The 25,512-nt window shown below is 41.1% G+C and overlaps 1 long non-coding RNA gene across 1 annotated transcript in view; it reads right to left on the bottom strand.

Moving 5' to 3' along the window:
- LOC127527034 (uncharacterized) overlaps positions 1 to 21,711 on the bottom strand; it is a 335,886-nt gene extending 314,175 nt beyond the window's left edge. Inside the window, exon 1 of the long non-coding RNA XR_007934392.1 lies at positions 20,647 to 21,711. This is a non-coding gene — a long non-coding RNA (uncharacterized LOC127527034). The remainder of the gene's footprint in view (positions 1 to 20,646) is intronic.
- Between the last annotated feature and the right edge of the window lie 3,801 nt (positions 21,712 to 25,512).

Here is a 25,512-nt window from a genome sequence, read left to right as displayed (position 1 = left end):
TCTGAGGAGGATCTTATTGTTGTCAGTAAAGACACTAAATTTACAGTAATCATCTGGGGAAGACTTCACTGGTCTAATGTACTGAATGCCACCTTCATCATATCTACTCAGATATTTTCCCCTTGGATCTTTCAGAAGGACTTTCCCATCTGGGCATTTTGAGACTTGAAATTTGCACCACTGGTCTTTGTTTGCTTTTGCAGGTTCAAGGTACATCGACTCATTAGTTCCTATGCAGCTCAAGAAGTTTCCATTATCAGCCTTCAGAGCAACTCCCTCCTTCTTATCGATGTACATTTCCAGCGGGCCAAGTGAACTTACTATGGGCTGCAAATGGAAGGATAAAAACCCAATACATATATTAATTTTAACATGTACTAGTTACTGTGTTCATATTATTAATAGTAACATTTATATTTTTGACAACAGAAAATACAAATATTTAACGATTCTCAAAACATAAAACTTATAGGAGCATATAATAAAAACATTTTCGAAAATACTGACAAAAAATATGAAACAGGATATTGTCAATTTTTGTGATATACTGTGAGATGAAAAATCCCACCACACAACTTTATTATACAGTCTTTGTTATACGGTATAATCCCTTATTTAGCAGTTAAAGAATAACTTTGGCATTTTTCAAGTTGATGTTATTTCTTGACAACCATGGTAAGTAACCATTTGCTTTATGACATTGTGGTCTAAAGTTAAAAGTTTTCTATAAAATTCCTTGTATATGTATGAAAATAAATGTGGTTCTGATTCTGATTCTAAATTAAAATAAAGTTCTTACCCACACTTCTGTTTTATAATGAAGGCAATGGGGCATGGAGCACCACCGGAAATAAAAGCCTACCGAATGCCCACTTTGAAGTGGCAAATATTTTGATATTTTTATTTTTATAAACATAGTTTCCATGTTTACAAAGTTAAAGGGATTAGAAAATAATAATTTCATCCATATTCCTGGTATTGTGTTTCTTGCGCTAAGGATGTGTTTTCTGTTTGCTTGTATGATAGTAGTAACTTCTTGGGAGGAGTTCTCACATAAATATGGAAGTAAATCAACACGATGCCAAGCACCCGGCAGAAAAGGTTTATATTAATATTATTGTTTGAGAGAAAACCAGAACCCCAAACCCTTTTCTGTGTCGTTTCTCTTTGCTTACAACAGTTCAACAAAAAAAAAATAATTCAAAATACAAACTGAGAGCAAAACTGAAACATTAGATACAATGCAGTAGCATAAAAATCAATGCTTCAGTCTAAACAAGTACTGAGATGCCCCAACACAGATAGCTGTTTCAACATTAGATATGTTTAAGTCACTCACCATTGTTACAGCTATTGGACAGTAGTCAGTTACCTGAAAGAGAAAAGCAAAAAAAAAATTAATCAAAGTTGGTTCAAAGTTATTTATTTATATTTTAGAGTTTCGTGAAAAAACAAAAACCCAAAAACGAAACATTTAGATTTTCAATAATGTTTTAGGTGACCCAGAATTGTACTTTCGTGACCCAGTGCCGGGTCGCAACCCACCGTTTGGGAAACACTGTTGTAAGAGATTAGAACATTAGAACAATTTTGGTAAAAGCAGAACATTCATTCCATCAAAGCTCATCAACCCATTATTCTGACTATTACACTCATTAATCTATAAATCACAAAGGATGTGAGGAGGTTAACTATATTTTTAGGGGTGTCATAACTTTATGATGTTTCAGATATGTTTTGTAATGGCAGAGACTTGGCAACACTGGGGATGTTTGCATTTATTAGCGTAGCCCAAGTACTTTTTAAACTGTGGATTAAGGATGGTGACATAGGGGAGAAGGTTGGGACAGACAAGGTTTAATAATGTAAATCATAGTGGTATCAATGAATCTAAACAAAAAAACTTTGATGACAGAAAAAAATTTAACAGATTTAAAATTCTAATTCAGTAAGGAAAAATTAGCATAGATGAGCCAAAAAGGCTTAGGAGTATTGCAAATAAAGTAATTGTACTTGAGATTTCTTTAACTGTACAGAAATATTAGATTATGCTGCAACAGTAATATAATCATGGTTAAATCTAATAGATCTTTATACTGTACTGTATACTTTATACTGTAAAACTGTAATATGAATCATTGCCTGTTCCAGTGAGGAAGCCACTTCATCTACTCTTCATCTGGCCCTGTCCCATCTGGATAAACAAGACACTTGTGCTAGAAGTCTGTTTATAGAAGTAAGTTCAGCATTCAACACCATCATCCCCCAGAAGCTGAGTCTGCTAGGCTACAACTAATCCCTATGCATCTGGAACATGGACTTAACTATGGAGAGTCCCCAGGAAGTCCATATCAGATACACCATCTCCAGTACCATTACGCTAAGCACTGGCTCCCCCAGGACTGTGTTATTTGTCCCATTTCTGTTCACTTTGCTGACTCACAAGTGTACAGCTGTGTACAGCTCTAACGCCATCATTAAGTCTGTCAGCTGATGACGCAATGGTGTTAGGCTTCATTGGGAATGGTGTGCACCTGTCAACTGACCTTAGTAATTAGCACCACCTCCACAGTAAAGAAGGCACAGCAGCGTCTCCACTTCAATTTAAAAGCTACGGAGGGCAAGCCTAACTGCCCTTATTTTCACAACATTCTTCAGGGACATTTTGACTAACTGCATCATCTCCTGGTTTGGCAACTGCAGTGTCTCTGACTGCAACTACCTAAAACAGATATTACACAGAGCAGACAACATCATTGGGACATTGCGGCACTCCATTAAAGACAACATTATCCAGCATTGCTTCTGCAGACCTCACAGTATTGTGAAGGTCCGCTCCTTTCCTTCCCATGAAGTCTTTTTCCCACTTCTATCTATCTATCTATCTATCTATCTATCTATCTATCTATCTATCTATCTATCTATCTATCTATCTATCTATCTATCTATCTATCTATCTATCTATCTATCTATCTATCTATCTATCTATCTATCTATCTATCTATCTATCTATCTATCTATCTATCTATCTATGTTGTTTTAGTCATAGATGTACAACTTAGCTCCAAGCTTATATAAGAAATAAATAAATCTTACCCAGAAATACACACAAGTTAAACTTGTAAACTTGATTTTTTTTCAGCTTCTCAATGAGACTCAGTCTGTCTGGTGCTTCTGACCTCCAGCTCAGCCAGGACACTTCTACCAGTCAGGTTAAAATTTTGCTCTTTTTATCTATTTTTTTGCTCTTTTCTGATTGGTCAGCACTGCTTTTTAGCCCAAAGTGTTTACTTTGTTGTGTTTTGCCAGTCACATGGCTCTAGAAGATATTTACTTATCTTATGCATGTCTGAAATTTATTTGAAATAATTCAAACATGTAAGCAAACCGGTTTAGCTTTCTCAGATCATATTAAAGTTCGACCCTCCTGTTGTCTCTAACTAGACTCTGAAACTACTGAAATATCTTCCACTTACTATGTATAGTATATGCCTAACAAACCAATCTTTTTGAAATTACTTTATAGCTTTAATAATACTTTTCATTTCTATAGTGATTTATTCACTACGCAAAATGCTTTGCTCCATTTTCTTTATTAGTTTTGCTGATATTGCCTTACTTTAACCCTTTAAACTCAGCCCCATTGTTTTGGACCCACCAGCAGGACTAAACAATAATGCAAATTGTTTTGTTTTTTTAAAAAAACAGCATAAATTCATTAGTTTCTGTAAAGTTTTTTTTTCTTCCTTCAAAGATGTTCATATTGCTTCATCACATCAACAACACCTGGACATCTTGACCATCCTGATTCAATTGTGTACAATTTCATGGACAGGCTATTATCTACTAAATTTGTGCGAGTGGAGTTTCAAATTTTAAATGACACCACATACCACCTTCTATGTTTTCCACTTTCTAATTTTCAGAACCTATTCTCTTTTTGCAGCTACTGGTGTCGTAATTAGGATACGCAATATGATTTCTTTACCACCTCTATGTGTTCTGACAGAGCACGATCTGTCCTTCAAAATGATACACAGGCCAGGGTCCTTCAATAATGGATATTTACACTATGGATACATACAGTATTAGAAAGCAGTAAAAGAGGAGGAAAAGAATCCTGTTTTTGTACTGCTTCAAAACAGTAAAACAAGACATACTAACTGTACATATTCATATTTTCTGGGTGTTTCTGACAGATTCACTGACTCTTTTACATTGTTTGGAAGCTTATTTCAATAGCAATGAAAATATGAACATTCAAAGTACATTTTTTTGATAAAAATGTTACTGAATTCACCAACCTATTCTGGTGCAACATATGACTACAACATGACTAATTCTCCTGATGTAAACATTCTGAAGGAGAATTGTATGACCTTTATTTTGAGGGGTAGAGCATGAAAATTCAGTGAAGGATGATAAAGTTATAGTCATTTAAATCAAAATAGCAGGAAATGGACATTAATGGGGCTGACGTTGAAGGGTTAAGGCATAAAGGGACACTGATGGTTTAATGCCTGAGTATTTTTTTAATGTTTTATTTATTTCTTACAAAACCCTTGAACAAAATGGTACTCGTATACATAAGTAGATACCAGGCTGAGGAGCAGAACTGACAAGGTAGTCTTCTCCGAAGTTCTGCTGTGCGACATGCCAATCCAGGTAAGACTGAGGAGATTAGAAGGCTTAACGCGTGGCTCATATTTTGGTGTAGGATAGAAGGGTATTGGTTTATGGAGCATTGGCACTACTTTTGGAACAGATGGGACCTGTTCCACCACAATGGGTTCCATCTGAAGCAGAGGGGTACCAATGTTTTGGTGATGAGTAGGTTAGTCGAGGATTGTTTAAATTTGGGAATGGGGGGACAGAGAATTCAGGACAGGCTAGGTTTAGAAATGTACACAGTGGAACAAGAAATAGTGTAAAAATAAAAATGTATAGTAATGTAAATTCTAACCCAAAGTTTAAATACAAAAGTACAATGAGTAACACCTAAAAATAGCTTACCTTAATGGTAGAAATATCAAAAATAAGACAAGTGACAAGAAGAGATGACTTGACTGGATTCTTTGCTCACCCGTCACGATAGGTGGCAGCATCCCTGGGCTTCGATTTACATTTGGACAACTATAGGTCATGCTGGGATTCGTAGTCCTGTGGGACAGCCCCTGTTTTTTTTCCCTACAGGTGCTACTAGGGGGTGCTGTGTGAATTTTTCATTCCTATGTAGTGGGACTTCCATGTGACTTGGAAATACTTCCAATGGATCATATCTGAGCACTGGAAGAACTCCTGGGTCGTAGATGAAAAGAGTTACTCTATTTCCCTACAGGGATCCAGAGTTGAGAGGCAGTGGAAGGAGAGGAAGAAGGAGAGGGAGAAGAGCAAATTATGTCTTAAGTGTGTGCTTGTGGATAACCTTTGGGGGTATTCTCTTAAAATAAACCTTTTTATTGAACCTGGGACTTGTGTTGGTGCTGTTGTGTTTGAGGATTTGAGGCTCAGTGCTGCCCTCTACTGGTCACATTGTGCTTATCTAAACTGGCATAGTCTTCTGCTGGCCAGACATGGAAGAGTAACACAAGTAGTGAGGTTGCACCACAACATCTAAAGGAAGCATCTGTCAAGGACAAATTCAGGATGGCCTTCTCTTGCATCTTGGGAAATATCAGAAACATGGAGTCTAAATGACCTATTCAAGTTACAAGAATCTGTGGTGAGAAAAGGCAGTAGTCATTATGGCTGCAACTCTCATCGTTTTGTAGTGTTATAATATTTATGCTGGAATACTGTTTATAGTTACAATGCCCACTGCCAGTTATTTGTTCATGGTGTGTGATCTCCATATTTAATAGGGCATTATGCAGCCCCCAGTATCCCAAGTTTGGTTTTGGCTTCAATTGCTGGATGTCCTGTTCTTTTTTTCTTCACACCTCTGCTTTGATTTTGACTACTCTTTGTCTTTGCCTCTGAACAGTTATGAAATTTCATCTCCTGATTCTACTTTTTGGGTGTTTGACTTGAATTTTTACATCATTGGACAAGAGTCAGCTGCTGACATCAAGGCTTGATCTGTACTGGTGATATTATTAAAAGACAGACAGAAAGATAACTTTGAAGCACTCTGGTGGACGCGCCGTCCTCCTCAGAGAAAGCGCCAGACTCATTTGTGGGCTCTGCAATGAATAAATCATTTAGTACTGTCAAGCCCACAGTGGTGAAGTAGATCTGAGATTGAAAAGTATGCTGCATTGGAAACTGTGGGGGTGTTTTAACTAACGTACTTGATTGCATGTAAGGCAGAGTCAGTGCATCGAGACTGACAAACTGGCATGGCGGTTCCCAAAAACCAAGACCAAAAGGGTGAACTCCAATTACAAAAGCATCAGACGCTGAATCCTTTCTGGAAAAAATGGTGGTAGGGGAGTGGAGCAGAAACCCCATCTGAAAGCTGAATGTCAGAATCGCATCAGGTCATCTCTTGGTTTTTGTATTCTATTGTCTCATTTGCTGTTTACACTGAATTGGTTCACAAATGAGTGAGATATGACTGGAATGAGAATTATCACCCCATAATCTGAGTTTATGTTACTCTTCTAACTGAAATTGATTGGCTACAGTTAATGAATAGTGAACAAAAATGGAGGATGGGAATAGCTGCAGGTTTCCTTTTCACCAAAAATACTTAGAGGTGCATCTCAATAAAAGTACCAATACCTGGTTTAATGACCATGGTGGGTATCACTGTGCTTGATTGGCCAGCAGACTCGCTTGACATAAACCTCCTAGAGAATCTATGAAGAGGAAGATGGGAGACACCAGACCCAACAATGCAGATGAGCTGAAGGCCGCGATCAAAGCATCCTGGGCTTCCATAACACCTCAGCAGTGCCACAGGCTGATCACCTCCATGCCACACTGCATTGATGCAGTAATTCATGCAAAAGGAGCCCCGACCAAGTATTAAGTGCGTACATGGACATACTTTTCAGTAAGTCAACATTTCTGTATTAAAAATCTTTTTTTTTTAATTGGTCTTATGTAATATTCTAATTTTCTGAGATACTGAATTTTGAATTTCAGTTTTTGAATTGAATTACTGAAATAAATAACTTTTCGATAATATTCTAATTTATTGAGATGCACCTATAAATTTATATTAAACACCTTATTACCTGCTTTAAGGTATTTTAACGACTGATCACACATAGAAAAACTTGGGAGTGGTCTCCCCTAGACTTTCTCGTATACTTCTCAGATATAAGGATGGACATTTGAGGATTAAACTGCAAGACAATGATTATATTTTTACACTAACAGCACACTGCACGATAACATGCAGTGAATACACTTGATTTGAGCATTCCTAGTTTTCATCCTCTTTCTCTCTACGTTTAGTATTTGTTTGCTCAGATGTTGATGCGCTTGCTGCTTCCTGAGCAGCTCTTCTTTTCTCCACCCTATCGGCCTGCTTCTTCTCTTCTTTTCTTGGCATCTTTTTACATTAAACCTTATTAAGTCAGGTGGGCAGCATGGTGGCGCAGTGGTATCGCTGCTGCCTCGGATTAAGGAGACCTGGGTTCACTTCCCGGGTCCTTCCTGTGTGGAGTTTGGATGTTCTCCCCATGTCTGCTTGGGTTTCCTCCGGGTGCTCTGGTTTCCTCCCACAGTCCAAAGACATGCAAGTTATGTGCATTGGCGATGAGTGTGGGTGCTTGTGTATGTGTGTTCTGCGGTGGGCTGCCACCCTGCCTGGGATTTCTTCCTGCCTGGCGCCCTGTGTTGGCTGGGAATGGCTACAGTAGACCCCTGTGACCCTGTATTAGTATATAGAGGGTTGGATAATGACTGACTAACTGACTGATTGAGTTTGTGCTGCAATTGCTTGGTACGTTTTCTTTAATTTTTCACTTAAGCTGGCATTTAAGTCTTCAATCTGCCTTAAGAATGATTTAAGATGCAAAGAGGTAGGGAAGTGATGGCGAAGATGGTAGTAAATGACAAAGGTGCCCGTACGCATGTGCCGTGCGGCTGTCTTGCTGGACGCTGCCAAGAGTTGATTCTACAATAAAATAAAATAAAAATAAATAAGGAATAACCTTGGATGTCAATCATCACCCTGAAAGTGGATAATAATAATAATTCTTTGCATTTATATAGCACTTTTCTCACTCCTCAAAGCGCTCAGCAATTGCAGGTTAAGGGCCTTGCTTAAGGGCCCAACAGAGCAGAGTCCCTTTTTTGGTATTTACGGGATTTGAACCGGCAACCTTCCGATTGCCAGTGCAGATCCCTAGACGTCACGTAGTATATTTGTACCAAATTTCAGGTCATAGGTCAAACGGTTTGTGAGCTAAAGGTGATTTAAAATCCTGGACAGGCAAACGAACAGCCACGGTAAGGTATTATATATAAAGATTTTATGTACATTAAAGAACCATCAACAACAAATCAAATCAAATGAATAATATATTGAACAATTGTTATAAAAGTAAAGTTGAATAAATTGGACTCTGCAGCTGCATGAATAACAAAAAAAAACAAAACGAGTTTGTGTTCAGGTAACGTACCAATTCCTGTTGAAGGATTTAGCCCAAAAGTTTTTACAAATCTGCAATTTTGGTGTAACAACCACATGCCAAATTTCACCCATCTATCTCGTTGCGTTTTTGAGTTATCGTGTTTACACACACAGACACACACACACACACAGACATAATTCCAAAAAAACATGTATTTTCGGACTCAGAGAGGTTTATAACGTCAAGATCCATCAAAATCTCAAAGGTCGAATGTTTTCATGATTACTATACTTCATATACAAGAAAGTAAAAAAAACGGAGCTCTTGACCCCTCGTATTACTTTCCTTATTTTTTTAACACCTACTCTTACAAAAACTCCACCACATCCCACCTTCAGAATGATCTGGGTGTTAGGCTTACTGTTTTATACTCCCATTCCAACAGTTTATGACTTTCATAGGTAGGTGTGGATGTGATTGACAAGATGGCAAAGCTCTACACAGTGAAAGGAAGGAGACATAGGCGGCCTGTCACTGTGTTTTATAAAATGATAGAATTGGTTGCATTTAACCTCCTTGCATTTTGAATTCACAACTCTTAAGCAACAAAGAAGGCAGGGTTTTATGGACTTGGCATGAGAGCTTCGCAATAACCACATGATGGTCAAGGTGTCTGCAGCATTGAATGAGACAGTCGCTTATGATTCAAATTCCCCTTGGGTGCCTGTTGCTGCCAGCCAAACGTCAGTGACGTCATGGCGGACATTTTGGAACCCGGACAGTGCAATGTCGAGTTGGAAGATGTACTTGTGATAAGATAAAGGAAAACTGTGAAAAGTGGCACCATTTTGTGTGCAGCAGCTGTGCAAAGAAGTTGCAAAGAATTTGTGTTGACTGCTGATGTGCTTTGTAATCATCCAAACTGTCAGTTTGCCACAGAAATATATTCACATTAAAATAAACCGTGGAAAATTGCGATAGTAGTTATACATTTTATGAGTGCACAGGTGAGCACTAATACACGAAGAAAAAGAACTGCAGGCTGCACACACATTAGTAACTCAAAAACATGTAGAAATTGTCCATGAGAAAACTTATAAAATCATTTTGCAAATAATAGCAATTAAAACGGCCCTCCAAGGTGAGCTCCCAGAAAGGTAGCACACCCAGAGATAATCTGGCTCATTATTCAGTGTACACAGGGTAAATGTATGCACATCAAATAATACAAGCCCCTCAGGTTCAACACTTGAACATAACAGTTAACACTACTGTGGTTATTATTTATAGTAATATTATATGAACACACACCCTTAAGTTGTGTACTCTATAGCCTTCTTATCATACATAAGTACACCCATGTTCACTTGGGTGTTTCATTTTCTAAGGCAAAAAATAAAATGTAAAATTTTTGCAGGCTTTGCTTACGCCCCGAGTCTCAGTGATATAAAAGATATATATGCCAAATTTCAAGAAGATTGGATAATATTTAGAGGTTGCACACTTTGATCAGTTTTGTAAAAGTAGGCAAAAAATACGATTTTTCAATGTTAATTACTTTTATTGGGAAAACTAGAAATCACAAACTTAAAATAATATTAAAACTAGACACTAAGATTAATAGGTAGTATGCAAAACGTGTTATATTAATCAACTTTGAACGATGCAATCCCTTCTATTGTTCTCTTGGTGACGACTTTTCTGTGATGCTTGACTACCCTCAACAAGAATTGTTTTTGTTGTTCGTCCCTGACCGATTCGTTAAACTTTTTTATCAGAGCAATTCCTCTTTCTGCGGTATCTTTGACCACTTTAAGAGCGTTCACATGGCTTCTTAGAGAATCACTGCAGTATTCTGTCACATCATGGATCCCAAACAGTTCAAAGAACGTCTTTGTTTTATTAGTAACGAAATGGCTCAGGTCTTTTCCTTCAAAAATTAGGTTTTTACCCTTTAATCGTTTCATTTCCTTTTTCTTTGCAGGTTTGGTTTCTAAATTTTTAGTCATATTTTCCTTTTCAGCCTGAGTAATACGTTCGTCCAAAAAAGCCAATCCTACGTTTGTTTCTGACAGATACCAAAGGAGTCTCTTAGCAACTGTGAGAGCACTGTTTTTGACGTCTGCATCTGGGTAAGTGCTCAGAAGCTGTAGCATATCCAAATCATTCTTTGGAGCCCATCGACTTACAATTGCCTCGTGCCAAAAGCGAACATATATGAGGCTGACAAAATGTGCAACCTGTTTCATTCCTTTCAATTCTCGTTGAGGAATATTCAGCTGCTTAGCAAAGAGGACAATTTTAAGTGCATATACAGTGCATCTGGAAAGTATTCACAGCGCATCACTTTTTCCACATTTTGTTATGTTACAGCCTTATTACAAAATGGATTAAATTCATTTTTTTCCTCAGAATTCTACACACAACACCCCATAATGACAACGTGAAAAAAGTTTACTTGAGGTTTTTGCAAATTTATTAAAAATAAACAAATTGAGAAATCACATGTACATAAGTATTCACAGCCTTTGCTGTGAAGCTCAGAATTGAGCTCAGGTGCATCCTGTTTCCCCTGATCATCCTTGAGATGTTTCTGCAGCTTAATTGGAGTCCACCTGTGGTAAATTCAGTTGACTGGACATGATTTGGAAAGGCACACACCTGTCTATATAAGGTCCCACAGTTGACAGTTCATGTCAGAGCACAAACCAAGCATTAAGTCAAAGGAATTGTCTGTAGACCTCCAAGACAGGATTGTCTTGAGGCACAAATCTGGGGAAGGTTACAGAAAAATTTCTGCTGCTTTGAAGGTCCCAATGAGCACAGTGGCCTCCATCATCTGTAAGTGGAGGAAGTTCGAAACCACCAGGACTCTTCCTAGAGCTGGCCGGCCAACTAAACTGAGCGATTCGGGGAGAAGGGCCTTAGTCAGGGAGGTGACCAAGAACCCAATGGTCACTCTGTCAGAGCTCCAGAGGTCCTCTGTGGATAGAGGAGAACCTTCCAGAAGGACAACCATCTCTGCAGCAATCCACCAATCAGGCCTGTATGGTAGAGTGGTCAGACGGAAGCCACACCTTAGTAAAAGACACATGGCAGCCCACCTGGAGTTTGCCAAAAGGCACCTGAAGGACAAAATTCTCTGGTCTGATGAGACAAAGATTGAACTCTTTGGTGTGAATGCCAGGCGTCACGTTTGGAGGGAACCAGGCACCGCTCATCACCAGGCCAATACCATCCATACAGTGAAGCATGGTGGTGGCAGCATCATGCTGTGGGGATGTTTTTCAGTGGCAGGGACTGGGAGACTAGTCAGGATAAAGGGAAAGATGACTGCAACAATGTACAGAGACATCCTGGATGAAAACCTGCTCCAGAGCGCTCTTGACCTCAGACTGGGGCGACGGTTCATCTTTCAGCAGGACAACGACCCTAAACTCATAGCCAAGATATCAAAGGAGTGGCTTCAGGACAACTCTGTGAATGTCCTTGAGTGGCCCAGTCAGAGCCCAGACTTGAATCCGATTGAACATCTATGGAAAGATCTTAAAATGGCTGTGCACCGACGCTTCCCACCTGATAGAGCTTGAGAGGTGCTACAAAGAGGAATGGGCGAAAATGGCCAAGGATAGGTGTGCCAAGCTTGTGGCATCATATTCAAAAAGACTTGAGGCTGTAATTGCTGCCAAAGGTGCATCGACAAAGTATTGAGCAAAGGCTGTGAATACTTATGTACATGGGATTTCTCTGTTTTTTTATTTTTAATACATTTGCAAAACCTCAAGTAAACTTTTTTCACGTTGTCATTATGGGGTGTTGTGTGTAGAATTCTGAGGAAAAAAATGAATTTAATCCATTTTGGAATAAGGCTGTAACATAACAAAAGGTGGAAAAAGTGATGCGCTGTGAATTCTTTCTGGATGCACTGTATTGTCTTTGCCATGAAAGAAATACATGAGAAGCCCATTAGTACAAAGCACTTCAATATTAGAAATTTCACTAGTTTGAAATAAAAGTGATCAATGTGTGCAACCCCTATATATTATCCAATCATCTTGAAATTTGGCATGTATATCTTTTACATCACTGAGAAGTCATATGAAAATCACATCTTTGGAAAAATGAAACACCCTAACGTTCACAGTTTCGTGACATCTTGTGGTAGGAGAACTGTCACAACAGACACACATCCAGAGACCTTTTCCCAATGACAGTATTGACGACTGTGAAGGCTGCATTCAGTCTCTAGATGGAGAAGCCAAGAATGAGTGTCTGCCGTCTAAGCATCAGCACATGAATATGTGCCTAAGAAGCAAAATACTTTCAGTCGAAATGATTACAGGCCCATACCACTGACATCTGTAACAATGAAGTCATCTAAATGTCTAAATCTTCAGCTTTTCAAATTTGTCACAGATTCTCTTCTTGACCCACTACAGTTTGCTTACCACACAGTTGACAACGCAGTAAATATGGCTCTCCACTACTTCTTGCAGCATTTAGATTCTCCAGCTACTTACTCCAGGATATTATTTGTGGATTTCAGTTCCACATTTCATACAAGCATACCAGAACATTACCCATAACAAACTTCTTAGTATGAGTGTGGACTTTGTCCCATGTCTCTTCATCTTGGACTTTCTAAGTAACAGATGTGAGACAATGAAGATGAGTGAATATCAGTCAGGGCTCCTGATCTTGAGCACAGGTCCCCTCAGGGTTGTGTTCTGTGTCCCATCCTCGTCTTTTCTGTTTGTACACCAATGACTGCACTTCCAGAGACCCGTCTGTTAAAATGCTACAATTTGTTGATGACACCACCCCATCTGGTTTGATTACAGACAGGGATGAGATGCCAGAATGGTGGACTGACTGGCCTATTGGTGCACCCTTAACAATCTGAACTTGAATTCCCTGAAAACAGTGAAAATGATTTTTCATTTTAGGAGACACTCCTTATTTCTTACACCCTAATTATTAATGATGTCACTGTCAACAAGGGAGAATCAATTTCTTGGCCCTCTTATCGCTTATAATCTGACATGAGGTGAAAAGGTAACTGGTCTTATCAGAAGCTTAACCTGTCCCAACCAGTGCTGGTGCAGTTTTATAGAGCGGTTATTGAAATTCTCCTCAGTTTCTCAATAACAGTCTGGTATGGAAATGCATCTGCTCACTTGCAACGTAAGCTACAGTGTGTTATTCCGACAGCAGAAAAGATTGTAGGCCTGAAACTGGACTCCACTTAGGTCCTGTAAACATCAAGTCCTAGGCAACATGCTGGAAAAATAAGTAAAGATTACATTCAAGCAGTCAATTGTCTCTTTTACTACCATCAAGGAAATATTACTGGTTACTAATGGCAAGAAGAACTCCTAGTAGGCATAAAGCGGTTTCTTTGCATCTGCATTCTCTTTTTCTGTTATTTCCTAATTTTTTTTCTCCTTCATGCAGCATAAGTTGTTTTATTTTATATAGGACTTACCTCATATATTACTGAGCAGGAGTGCAATTCTGCTTTACCTTACTGTGTTACATATTTCTGATTACTTTAAATAATGTGATGGCATCATTTACTGTATATTGTGCTGTTTAATTCCATGTACCTTGTTTGTGTATGGATGTAAGACCAAGAGAAAGTCTTAGCAACTCTGTTATATGCCAATAAAGTTCAAGTTCTAGAGAAGGGAACTCAACAAAGTGACAGACTACAATTGCACCAAGGCATTTAGTTCTCTATATGATTTAAACAGCTCACTTTTGGAAATAAACATAAAAACTCACCTTTTTATATTTATGACTTCTGTAAGTAGAAATGGATGTGACTGACAAGCTGGCAATGCTCTACACAATATAAGGAAGGAGCTACAGGTGGCCTGTTGCCGTTTTTTATAACCTACTTGAATTGGAAGCATTTAACCTCACTGAATTTTGAATTCGCAATGCTTGGGCTAGAAAGAAGGCAGCTTATTATGGAGTTGGCATGAGAGCTTCACAATAACCACATGATGGTCAAAGTGTCCGCATCATCGTATGAGACAGTTGCTTGTGATGCCAATTCTCCTTGGGTGCCTGTTTCTACCAGCCAAATGAGCCCAAGGATTGTTTCTGCCTCCTGCAAGATTCTTGCTGTAACACACAAGTGGCCCTGAATGGAATCATTTAATGCAGCAGAACTGTGTCTGTCAAATGTACCAACCACCAATTCCTGTCCTTCCATGTTTTTTCTCCAAGTTACCAAGCGCCACACAATGAGCTCTGTAATAAATGCAAAAACAGCTGTAAATTTACAATACTAATTTTATGGAACATTGTAAAATCTAACTTATACATGTTGAATTATTCCATCTATACGGGGTTGTGCCAGTTAACAAAAAAAAATAAAAAAAAAATAGCGCAACGCAGAAACGATCCCTGGATGGGGTGTCAGGTCATCAGTTTGCGAAACCGAGCAGAAAAGTCTGCACAGGGGGTTGCCATGAGAATGTGTGTGGCTTTACATCAAGTATAGTTTTTATATCTCACTATGTGAGCGTGGAACTCACATTGGGCAGGGTACTAAGTTTTATCTACCCACATATTCCAATTCAGTTCGGGGTGCAGTACCACACTCATACTTTCATAAAAATCTTGTTTAATGACATGTGAAAGATAGAGGCACTGTCGTCCCCTTGAACCCTCAGATCAGACGTCAGACACAAGATAAAAATCCAATTATTATTTATTTTATAATAATACTGTGCACCAAGCACCCTTCTCTCCACCATAATCATAAATAATCAATAATCATTCACTAATCAATACAATCGTCCACTCCCAGACGCGTTGCCACCCTTCCACCCAGCTCAGCTCGATGTCTGGGATTTCCCAGAGTCCTATTATAGTCCTTGACCCAGAAGTGTTTCGCCCTCTCTGTCCACGTGACTAGGAACACTTCCGGGTCATATAAAAACTCTTCTTCTTCACTCCGGAAACACGTCATTCTTCCTGTCACTATGACAACGACGTATTTCCGGGTTATAGGGCACATAATACTCTCTGGACATTCCTGCAGCGTCCGCTGGAGGTTCCCATGGTATCCAGCAGGGCTGTGATGAAAAACTTCACTCTCCATGATGTTCTGCTGGAACTCGGGGCATCTCTATGTTGCAGGCAGGGCTCCACCTGGTGGCTTGGGGGTACTGGCCAGGATAAACGGCCGGCCATATTCCACAATACTCCCCCCCGCAGTGAAGAATTATAATTCGGAATGGCCAGCCCCGCGAGGAAGGTCTTCCTTTAGGAGGAGGTGTTGGTCGGGCCTTGGAGTCATCCAGTAAACTCCCGAGAGAACCTTGAAGGAATATTATTTGAAAAGGACCTCTGATCTCCTGCTCTCCAAGGACAACTTCGCTATACATGGCCCGGTCAGCGGCATTCATAACACAGCCGCCATTCTCCTAATGGTCTCCCTCTGCGAGACTGGAAACAGTCAGGAAACTTCCGCTCCGCCCCTTTGTCCACCGAGGAGGGTTTCACAGCCGCAGCTTAGCTCTCAGTTCTCAGCTCTACTTTATCAGGAGATCCCCATTTTATTTTTGGGATTTCCTTTTTACTCTGGGGCTTGTGCACTGTCTGAGTCTCTCTATTAGTAAAAGAGAGCCCCTTTACTGTTTGCACCCCTCTCAATTTAACAACGACCGGTGGGGACATCTTTAGATCCTCATCGCTCCGGAAGACAGCACTGTCCAGCTGCTTCGGTACGATCGGGTTTTCCCTCGCCCACTCGGTCATTGGTTCACATTCTTTTGTAGGGCACGCAGTGCTTTGGCACCTGCTACTTATTAAACGCGGGCCCATCTCACTCTGCGTCTCCATATTCTGTATGGTACCGGTAAAACTCACCTGTACCGCCAAAACAATTATAACGGTAGACTCCCGACCAAATCGCCGTAGATATTCTTCCACCTTCTTCAGTGGCACTTCGGCCTTCGCTCCCAGTTCCTTTATCCTGCTCTCCATCTCTGTCAGCATCTGCAAGAAACTCTGTACGGGCTCGATTAGCTTCTCGAGTACCCACACGTCCATAGAGTTATTTAATTCGACCGGAAGCAAGTTTATTTCCTCATTCTTGTTACCTGCCGGCCGGGAGCCAATGAGCACGTCCGCTGTCGTCACGTGCTCTGACGGGCTTCGCGGAGGCTTCTGAGAATTGGAGTCTCGCATTTCAGAGGGCTGGGACGCCGCTACCTGTCGACTGCACTCCGCCTTTTCTAATTTAGCGGCGGACCGTTCAGTCATCCCCCATCCCTCATTACCTTTATTTAAAGCTAGTGCTGCTTCGCTTGCCTCCCCTTTCCCTTTCAGGGAGCTCAATTCCGTCGGGGAAACAACGACCTCACCTATGGACTGTGTTTGACCTTCTCCTTCCCATAATCCATCTGGGGAGAACACGTGCCCAGTTTCTGCAAATGGAAGGTAATCCTCATGGTCATATGATCAATTGTCGTCCTTTAGGTGTTCCCAGCCTGCTCCGGGATAGTCCACGTGACTACTCTCGTCGAATAGGATCCCCAGCTTTCGACTCCTATATGGGCTAGACTCCTCGTCATCTCGGCCATCTTCACTAGGTGGGAAGTATATCTCCGACTCGTCTTAAGAAACGAGAAGACAGGCCTCTGAATAGTAATTAAAATAAGGTCTCGGCGAATCGGACGTTTTTTTGGCACATACCTCTGGACTCCGATTGCATCCTCTTAGTTTATAGAGGTTGTCCTGTACGTCCAAAGCCCAACAGCCATCCCGCTGCCTTAACGCCCGGGTCCTCTCGGCATCAATCATCGCTCTGGCTTCTTCACTTCCCGTCAGGAATGTCCATAGACGCGCAACATCGTCTAGGGTCTGCTCCTTTGGGCGATCCCCATTCTTCTTCCCAGACTTCTTACCCATCACGTACTGATGTTTACGGAGGCTTTTGTTATGCAGCGCAGCCTACTGAGTATGGTGGTTTTCTCTATGTGTCCTGACGCTGTCTTCTTGGGGTTCTCTGTCCACAGAAATTTTTTAAATTCAGGTCCTCTGCCAAACCGACGGCCAGAGAATCCTGCCAAGACTACGCCACTGTGAAATATAGAGGCACTGTTGTCCCCTTGAACCCTCAGATCAGACGTCAGACACCAGATTAAAATCCAATTATTATTTATTTTATAACTAGTAAGCCCGTGATTCGCCAGCGAATCGGAAATCCAAGAATGGCAATCAGTTTCTGTTCCATCCGATATCTGGATGGATGACGTATCATGGAGGGTGGGTGGGTCTGGGGAAATGTCATTTAACTACATAAGCATATCTGCAGTAAAGTGGTGTCGTTTTGTGGAGACGTGATTCTGTTGCCTGTGCTGACACCGACTGCTGGCAGAGTTTTGCACAGCAAGTTCAGTTCACAGGTTGTGGTGTTCGTGTGCCAGCCACTGAGTGTGGAAAGCCGCTGGGTTAGAGTCTGTGACCGTTATGTGATCTATATTACTGGCCCAGGGGATTAGAGCAAGTGCAGCTCACAGGTTGTGTTGTTTGTGCGCCACGTACTGACTCTGGGAAGCCGCTGCATTTTGGGAAGCCGGTGCGTTTGACTCTGGTGCGGGCGCCACAGCATTTTGGGACGCCGCTGCATTTGACTCTGGATTCTGGGGCGGGCGCCAAACTGAATGACCGTTATGTGATCTACATTACTGGCACAGTGGATTAGAGCAAGTCTAGTTTACAGGTGGCAGGCTCGTTGCAGTGCGGCAGTGCGCATGACATCCGATTTACAATCTTCTCGTTTCTGTGTTTTCTGTGCAGTGTGGCAGTACGCGTGCACCTTGATGCGCCCTGCGCCCAGCGCCCTGCGTCCATATCCGGTTTACAACCTTCGGTTAGTAATATGGATAATACTGTGCACCAAGCACCTTTCTCTCCACAATATTCATAAATAATCAATAATCAATCACTAATCAATACAATCCTCCACTCCCAGACGCGTTGCCACCCTTCCACCCAGCTCAGCTCGACGTCTGGGATTTCCCTTAGTCCTTTTATAGTCCTTCACTCGGAAGTGTTTCGCCCTCTCTGTCCATGTGACTAGGAACAATTCCGGGTCATATAAAAACTCTTCTTCTTCACCCCGGAAACACGTCATTCTTCCTGTCGCTATGACTACGACATATTTCCGGTTTATAGGGCACATAAAAGTCTCTGGACCTTCCTGCAGCGTCCCCTGGAGGTTCCCATGGTATCCAGCAGGGCTGTGATGAAAAACTCCACTGTCCATGATGCCCTGCTGGAACTCGGGGCACCTCTATGTTGCAGATAGGGCTCCACCTGGCGGCTTGGGGGTATTAGCTGGGATAAACGGCCGGCCATATTCCACAGACACCATGCAAACTCTACACAGAGGGTGCATAAGTGAGTAGAGATTAGAATCTGGAGAACTGATGTTGTGGTCATTACCATTCTTTGGATTTGGATGCCTCCTTTGGATTCGGCTAAAATTGTTGAAAGTTGAATATGTCTTGATGCACTGCATTTCAGAGAAGCTGGGACATGAGGAAACCCTTGATCATGTAGGAAATGCAGCCAAACCAGCTGTGGCAGATGGCTGGGGGTCCTGCCCAGCCGGGACGCCTGGATGGTCCAGGAGAGGAGCAGTACCTTCACTGGGCCATGGGAGGAAAGCCTCCCTAGTCTGCGTGGAGGCCACAGGAGCAGAGCTTGGAAGCTCATCCCGGTTGAGGCCTTTGGTCACCGCCAAGAGGGGCCCAGATACTTATGGATCCCTGGAAGGCAGTACTTCCGCCACACTAGGAAGTGCTGCTGAGAGAAGATCAGGAAGCACCTGGAGCACATCCGGGGGAGGTATAAAAGAGGCTGCCTAATTCCAGCAAGGGAGCCGGAGTCGGATGAAAGTGAATAGAGCTTGCCAGTGAGGAGTTGGAGGCGATAGAGAAAAGAAGAAGAAGGAGAAGAATGAAGTCATTGACTTCCGGTTTGAGTGAACGCTGGCGGGACTGGTCACCACTGCTCGCCGGTAACTAGACTATTAATTTTAGCTATGACTGGTGATTTTGCTGGTGATATTGCCGTTATTGCTGATATCTCTGCGTTGCTGTGTGTGCATTAGCTTCAGCCTAACCCCGTTTCGAAACTTACCAGGTTTGTTCTTTGGACACGTGAGCTGCTTGTGGCCTCACCTACAATGTGTATTGGTAAGATATTCACCTGGTTAATGTTTGTTTGGTGTCTTCTGTCGCTCGCTATCCAAACTGTGACGGGCCTCCTCCAGTACTCAGCTGCTGAGCTTCTTCGACTGCGTCTCCACCAGTTTGTGTCTCTGCTCTCTGTGCTGCATTTCAACCCGGACATCATATTTCTCCCTCGTCGGAGATACATCCATCGTGGGTCCCGCCAGAAATTCCGAATAGATGCCTCAAAAGGAGTTATCTCCTTCTGGTCCAACTCTTGGCACCCTCCACACAACACGGATAGGAATGCTGACCAAAGCGTGTTGGCCAGCCTAGCTCAGTCGGCTACCACCACTGTCAAAGCGACAGCAACATTGTTAGTTTTGTTCTACTGAACATCCGCTCACTCATGAGCAAGGGGCATCTTATTCAGGATCTCCTCATTGACTGTAAGTTTGACTTTCTCTGTTTAACCGAGACTTGGCAGCAACCTCAAGACTTTTCTCAACTTAATGAATCCACCCCACTGGGGTCTGTTTACATTTGTCAACCCCCGTGCCTCTGGGCGTGGAGGAGGTGTTGCGATAATTTATCGCGAAAAATGGAAAGTCCTGCCGTTACCTGCTCCTGCTGTTAGCTCTTTTGAATCAACTGTGTGTTAATTGTCTGGGCCTATTCCTACCATCATTGCAACTATCTACCGCCCCCCGCAACTCAAACAATGATTTGTTCAACGATCTTGCTACCTTTCTTACCCATTTATCTACAATTACTTCAAATATAGTTCTGTTGGGGGATTTTAATATACATCTGGTCAATATCAATATCCCTCTCACTAGAGACTTTTTATCTTGCATGAAGAGTTTTGGATACTGCGGCACACTGATGTTCCCACCCATTGTAAAGGACATATCTTGGACCTGATCTGCTGCTCTGGTGTTGTCCCTCTCAATCTTACAGCAGATGAACTCACTATAACTGATCATTTTCTCCTTTCATTTAATGCTAAACTTACTTTTTCTATTACTAAGCTCCCCCGTCTCATATCTTTTCATAACATTAAGAATATTAGTTTAAATTCTCTGTCTTCTAGAATTGATTCCCAAATGGACTTTTATAATTTATCCACTCCTGAAGAATTGGTCTCATATTATAACACTGGTCTCAATGGCATTCTTAATTCTCTTGCTCCGCTAAATCCAGATCTGTTTCTTTTTCTTTTTCTGCCCCCTGGTTTACGCCTGAACTTCGGCTTCTGAAAGCAAAGGGCTGGCAATTTTAACGGTTATATAAAAAAAACGGACTCTTTGTCCACAAAGAGATGCATAAAACTCATTTACTTTATTACAAGGACTGTATAGCACAAACCAAATCTAACTATTACACTCAGTTAATTTCTTGTAATAAAGGTAACAACAAGTCTTTGTTTTCATTACTTAATAATGTTACACAACCTCCAGACTCTTTACCATCTCACCTTTATTCGACTGCTTTCTGTAATTCTCTTATGTCTTTTTTAATGAGAAAATCCAGAGCATACATCAGCACCTCGGTCCAGATTCTCTCTCTGTTTCTTTTGAACTACACTCACCTATTCACTCTTTTTCTTCTTTCCAGCTTCCCACTTCCTCAGAAAACTCAGATCTCATCTGTAAATCCAAGTCATCTACTTGTCAGCTGGACCCCCTCCCTACAGTTCTGGTTAAAGCCTGCCTCCCCTCTTTGGTCCCTCTCATTTCTGCCATAATTCACTCTTCTCTCACTACTGGTTCTGTTCCTTCATCTTTTAAAACTGCTGCAATAACCCCAATATTGAAAAAACCTGGTGCTGATCCTACTAACTTCAATAATTTTCGCCCTATTTCTAATTTGCCCTTTATCTCCAATATTGTTTGATAAAATAGCAGCAATCCAACTTCACTCCCACTTATCTCATAATAATCTATATGAAAAGTTCCAGTTTGGTTTTGGCCCCCTTCACAGTACAGAAATGTCACTTGCTATAATTACCAATGACCTTCTTATGGCTGCTGACTGCGGTTTAATTATTATTCTCATCCTTCTTGATCTGAGTGCGGCCTTTGATACTATTTGTCATTCCACTCTCCTTAATAGATTATCTTTGATTGCAGTTACCCACAATCCACTTGATTGTTTCAGATCCTACCTCTCAGGCCGCACTCAGTTCATTCAGCTTAAAACTTTCACATCCCAACCCACTGCTGTTACTTCAGGTGTGCCCCAGGGCTCTGTCCAATGGCCTCTTCTGTTTATTATTTACCTTCTTCTCCTTGGCAATATCTTTCATAAACATTACATTAATTTTCACTGTTATGCTGATGACACCCACCTCTACCTTGCTAGTAAACCCACCTCTTCCTTTCCATCATCTTCGCTTATTGACTTTATTGCTGAAATTAAATCCTGGCTTTCTTCGAATTTTGTTAAATTAAACAGTGACAAAACTGAGGTTCTCCCCATTGGCTCAAAATCATCATTATCCAAAGCCGATAATCTTTCTCTTGTGATTGATAAGTCCGTTGTTTCCCCATCACCTCAGGTTAAGAGTGTGGGTGTCATCCTTGACAGTACTCTATCTTTCCAATCTCACATTAATAACATCACCCAGTCTGCTTATTTCCACCTACGTGATATTAATCTCATCCTCCCCTCCCTCACTCCCCATACCACTGCCATTCTTGTTCACAATCCTGTTACTTCTCATCTGGATTAATGCAATTCATTCCTTTTTGGTCTCTCTAATAGATCTCTTCATAAGCTTCAGCTAGTCCAGAATTCTGCAGCTCGCATCATTACTTGAACCTCATCTATTCACCATATTACTCCAGTCTTGCAGCAACTTCATTGGCTCCCGATTAAGTTTTGAATTGATTTGAAAATTCTGCTATTAACATTTAAGGCCATTCATAACCTCGCCCCTCCATATCTGTTCAACCTTCTTCATGTTGCCATTCTCTCCCGTAACCTTAGATCCTCTTCCTCTATCCACCTGACCGTCCCTCTCGCCCGTCTAACCTCCATGGGGAGCAGATCATTCAGCTGTTCTACTCCCAAGCTCTGGAATTCATTGCCTACTCAGCTCAGAAATATCGAATCATTTTCAACCTTTAAATGTGAAATTAAAGCGCATCTGTTTAAAATGGCTTTTTCTTTATGATTACAGTGGCTTTGTTTGGTTTAAATTTTTATATCTTCTGTTTTTTCTGATGTTTTAAGTTGTTTATAATGTGTCTTATTTTTTTATTTATTTATTGCTTGTTCGGTGTCCTTGAGTTCTCAGAAAGGCGCCTTGTATAAATAAAATGTATTATAATTATTAAACACAGTTGTTAATGGGGTCAGCAGTGACTGTGACACCAAGGCTGTCTGATAGGCATTCAAAGATTTTTGTCAGAATGAGGTTAATTTGGTGCAGGCCCAAAATATGTTGCCCAGTGATGAAGAGCTAGACTGCAACGTTTACAGGTTGGATCTTAAACAAGGTAAATGTGCTCTGTGGAACAATTACCATAAAGGAAGGAAACTCCACAAAATAAAGTTTTGGGGACCGTCCCTGTATATTGTCCTGCAGACAAATAAAGCAAAAAAGACGCAAAAATGGATCAAGAGTACTTATTTAGTAATAGTTGACTAAGTTGCTTTAACAAAATGGCGTTTATATAGAAAAGTGAATTATGGGAATAGGAAATGGTTGGCATGATGTGAAGCTGAATTCAGGAGTCAGAAACGCTGTCAGTTTGGAGGAACTGGAATTGATGTCTATGGTGAGAGGTGGAAGTGATGCCATATGGAGTCGCCGGAAGTGACGTCATGGCGGATATTTTGGAACCCGGAAATAGCGGCAATTATTTTTCTTCAGTTTTCCTGTTGAGAGAAGAGGTTCAGGTACGTACCACATGACAATCCATCATCTCACGATATTTCACTCACTTTTGAGCTTTTTGACTGCCTCCTAATCGCACGTGTGTGACAGCCCATTAAGTTAAATAATTGAATGCTTTATGTATATGGAGCTAGAATGTATTCTACGCTTGGTAGCGTTCCAATCTTTTTCAGAGATATTAAGTGAAAGATCCTTTTCACACCGTACCGTAGGATCTTTGAAGGGAAGAGACTTGAGAGATGTTGTTACATTGAGATGTTGTCTGAGTCTTCAAGACTGATCAATAATTCTTCTGGAATAGGAATGTGTAGGAGGTATGGGAATTTACCGTATACACTTGTGGATAACTCGGGGCTTGATTTTACAGTGTAATTTCTGGTATTTTATGATGTCAGTCGTGTAAGTCAAATGCGGAAAACTCATGCTATTGGTATAAGGGATTACGATATGCTAACACCCACCTGAGAGAGTAACCATGGGGCACACTACCCTTTATTTCTATGTATTAAGCGGATGTGACCACACGGTAATACCCAAACTATTCTGAAGCGACAATTGCACTGTTTTGTGTTTTGTGTATCTCACATACACCTTTATCGCAAGAGCATCACTTATCTACGATGGAGCATTCGATCAGAAGAAAATATGAAGCTGGTTTTAAATTAAAAGTCGTTGAAGTAGCAAAAGAAATTGGTAACTGCACTGCTGCAACAAAATTTGTTGTGTCTGAGAAACTGATGAGAGATTGGAGGAGGCAAGAAGATGTAAAAAAAAATAAAAAATGAAGTGTTATATTTTCAAACAGGCGTATAAGTCGGGGTCTGATTTTATGATCAATCTTATGCTTTATTAACTCTCTTAATGCTTTTGAACTTCTTAGGCAAATTTGACTGTATGTTGTTCATTTGGCTTCCGGAAGAAATTTGAATTAGATAATACATGTGAAATGTTTCAGGCTCACACTCTGCAGTATTTTGTTTTGGAAATGTGTTTCCAAAATTTCTGTTTGTATCTACTGTTGAATGTTATAAAAATGAAGTTTTTAAATAATGAAATATCTTCCAGCAAGGGAAAAAAATTCTCATCCCTTCTGTAAATATTATATTGTACACAAACTCTTCTTCTGTCCTGGCCTTTAGGATTATCCAGAAGGTTTTGTGACTGATGTGGGCACCTAAGAACAAACAGGAGAGCCAAACGCCAGTCCCACAGTTAATCAAGTAACAGAGATGATTTATAGTTTATCAACAATGCCATAAGGTAGAAAACTAAGCTTTTCTGTTTTTCGCAGGACTTTTTTTAAAACTACAAAGAACTTATTAAGATTAATATAAACTCAGAATTAGTACAAGTAATATTAATAAAAAATATATTTTATGAGGATTTTCTCCTTAAATTTCACCCTACTGTAAATAGATTCTGAAATACGGTCAGACCCAAAGAGCAATAACTTATATGTCGGTCTGAAAGAAGGATGGATGGGTGGGCAGGAGCTCCTTCTGTATCATCTCACCTGTTCTTATTCCAGGAAGGTTGACTGTCTTTTAAAATGTTTTTTAGAGAAAAAAGATACATATACTGTGGCAGGCCGCTGGGCTTGGTACTCAGCCGGGACGCCCGATAGGAACAGAGGAAGGCTTGTGCCTCCTTCAGACCACGAGGGTGCAACTGCCCTTGTTGCGTTGGGGACCGGGTGCAGGGCTTGGAAGCCCAACCCTCTAGGGGCCCATGGTCACCACCAGGGGACACCCCAGTGCCTAGAGAGCCCTGGACCTCAGCACTTCCGCCACATCCGGAAGTGGTGGGGGAAAGAAGAACAGGGACACAGCCGGCACTTCTGCCACACAGGGGAGTGTCGGTGGAGGAGTGTCGGGAAGCACCT

The sequence above is a fragment of the Erpetoichthys calabaricus genome, chromosome 3 (assembly GCF_900747795.2).
Source record: "Erpetoichthys calabaricus chromosome 3, fErpCal1.3, whole genome shotgun sequence".
NCBI lineage: Eukaryota > Metazoa > Chordata > Cladistia > Polypteriformes > Polypteridae > Erpetoichthys > Erpetoichthys calabaricus.
This window is presented reverse-complemented; position numbering and strand designations above follow the sequence as displayed.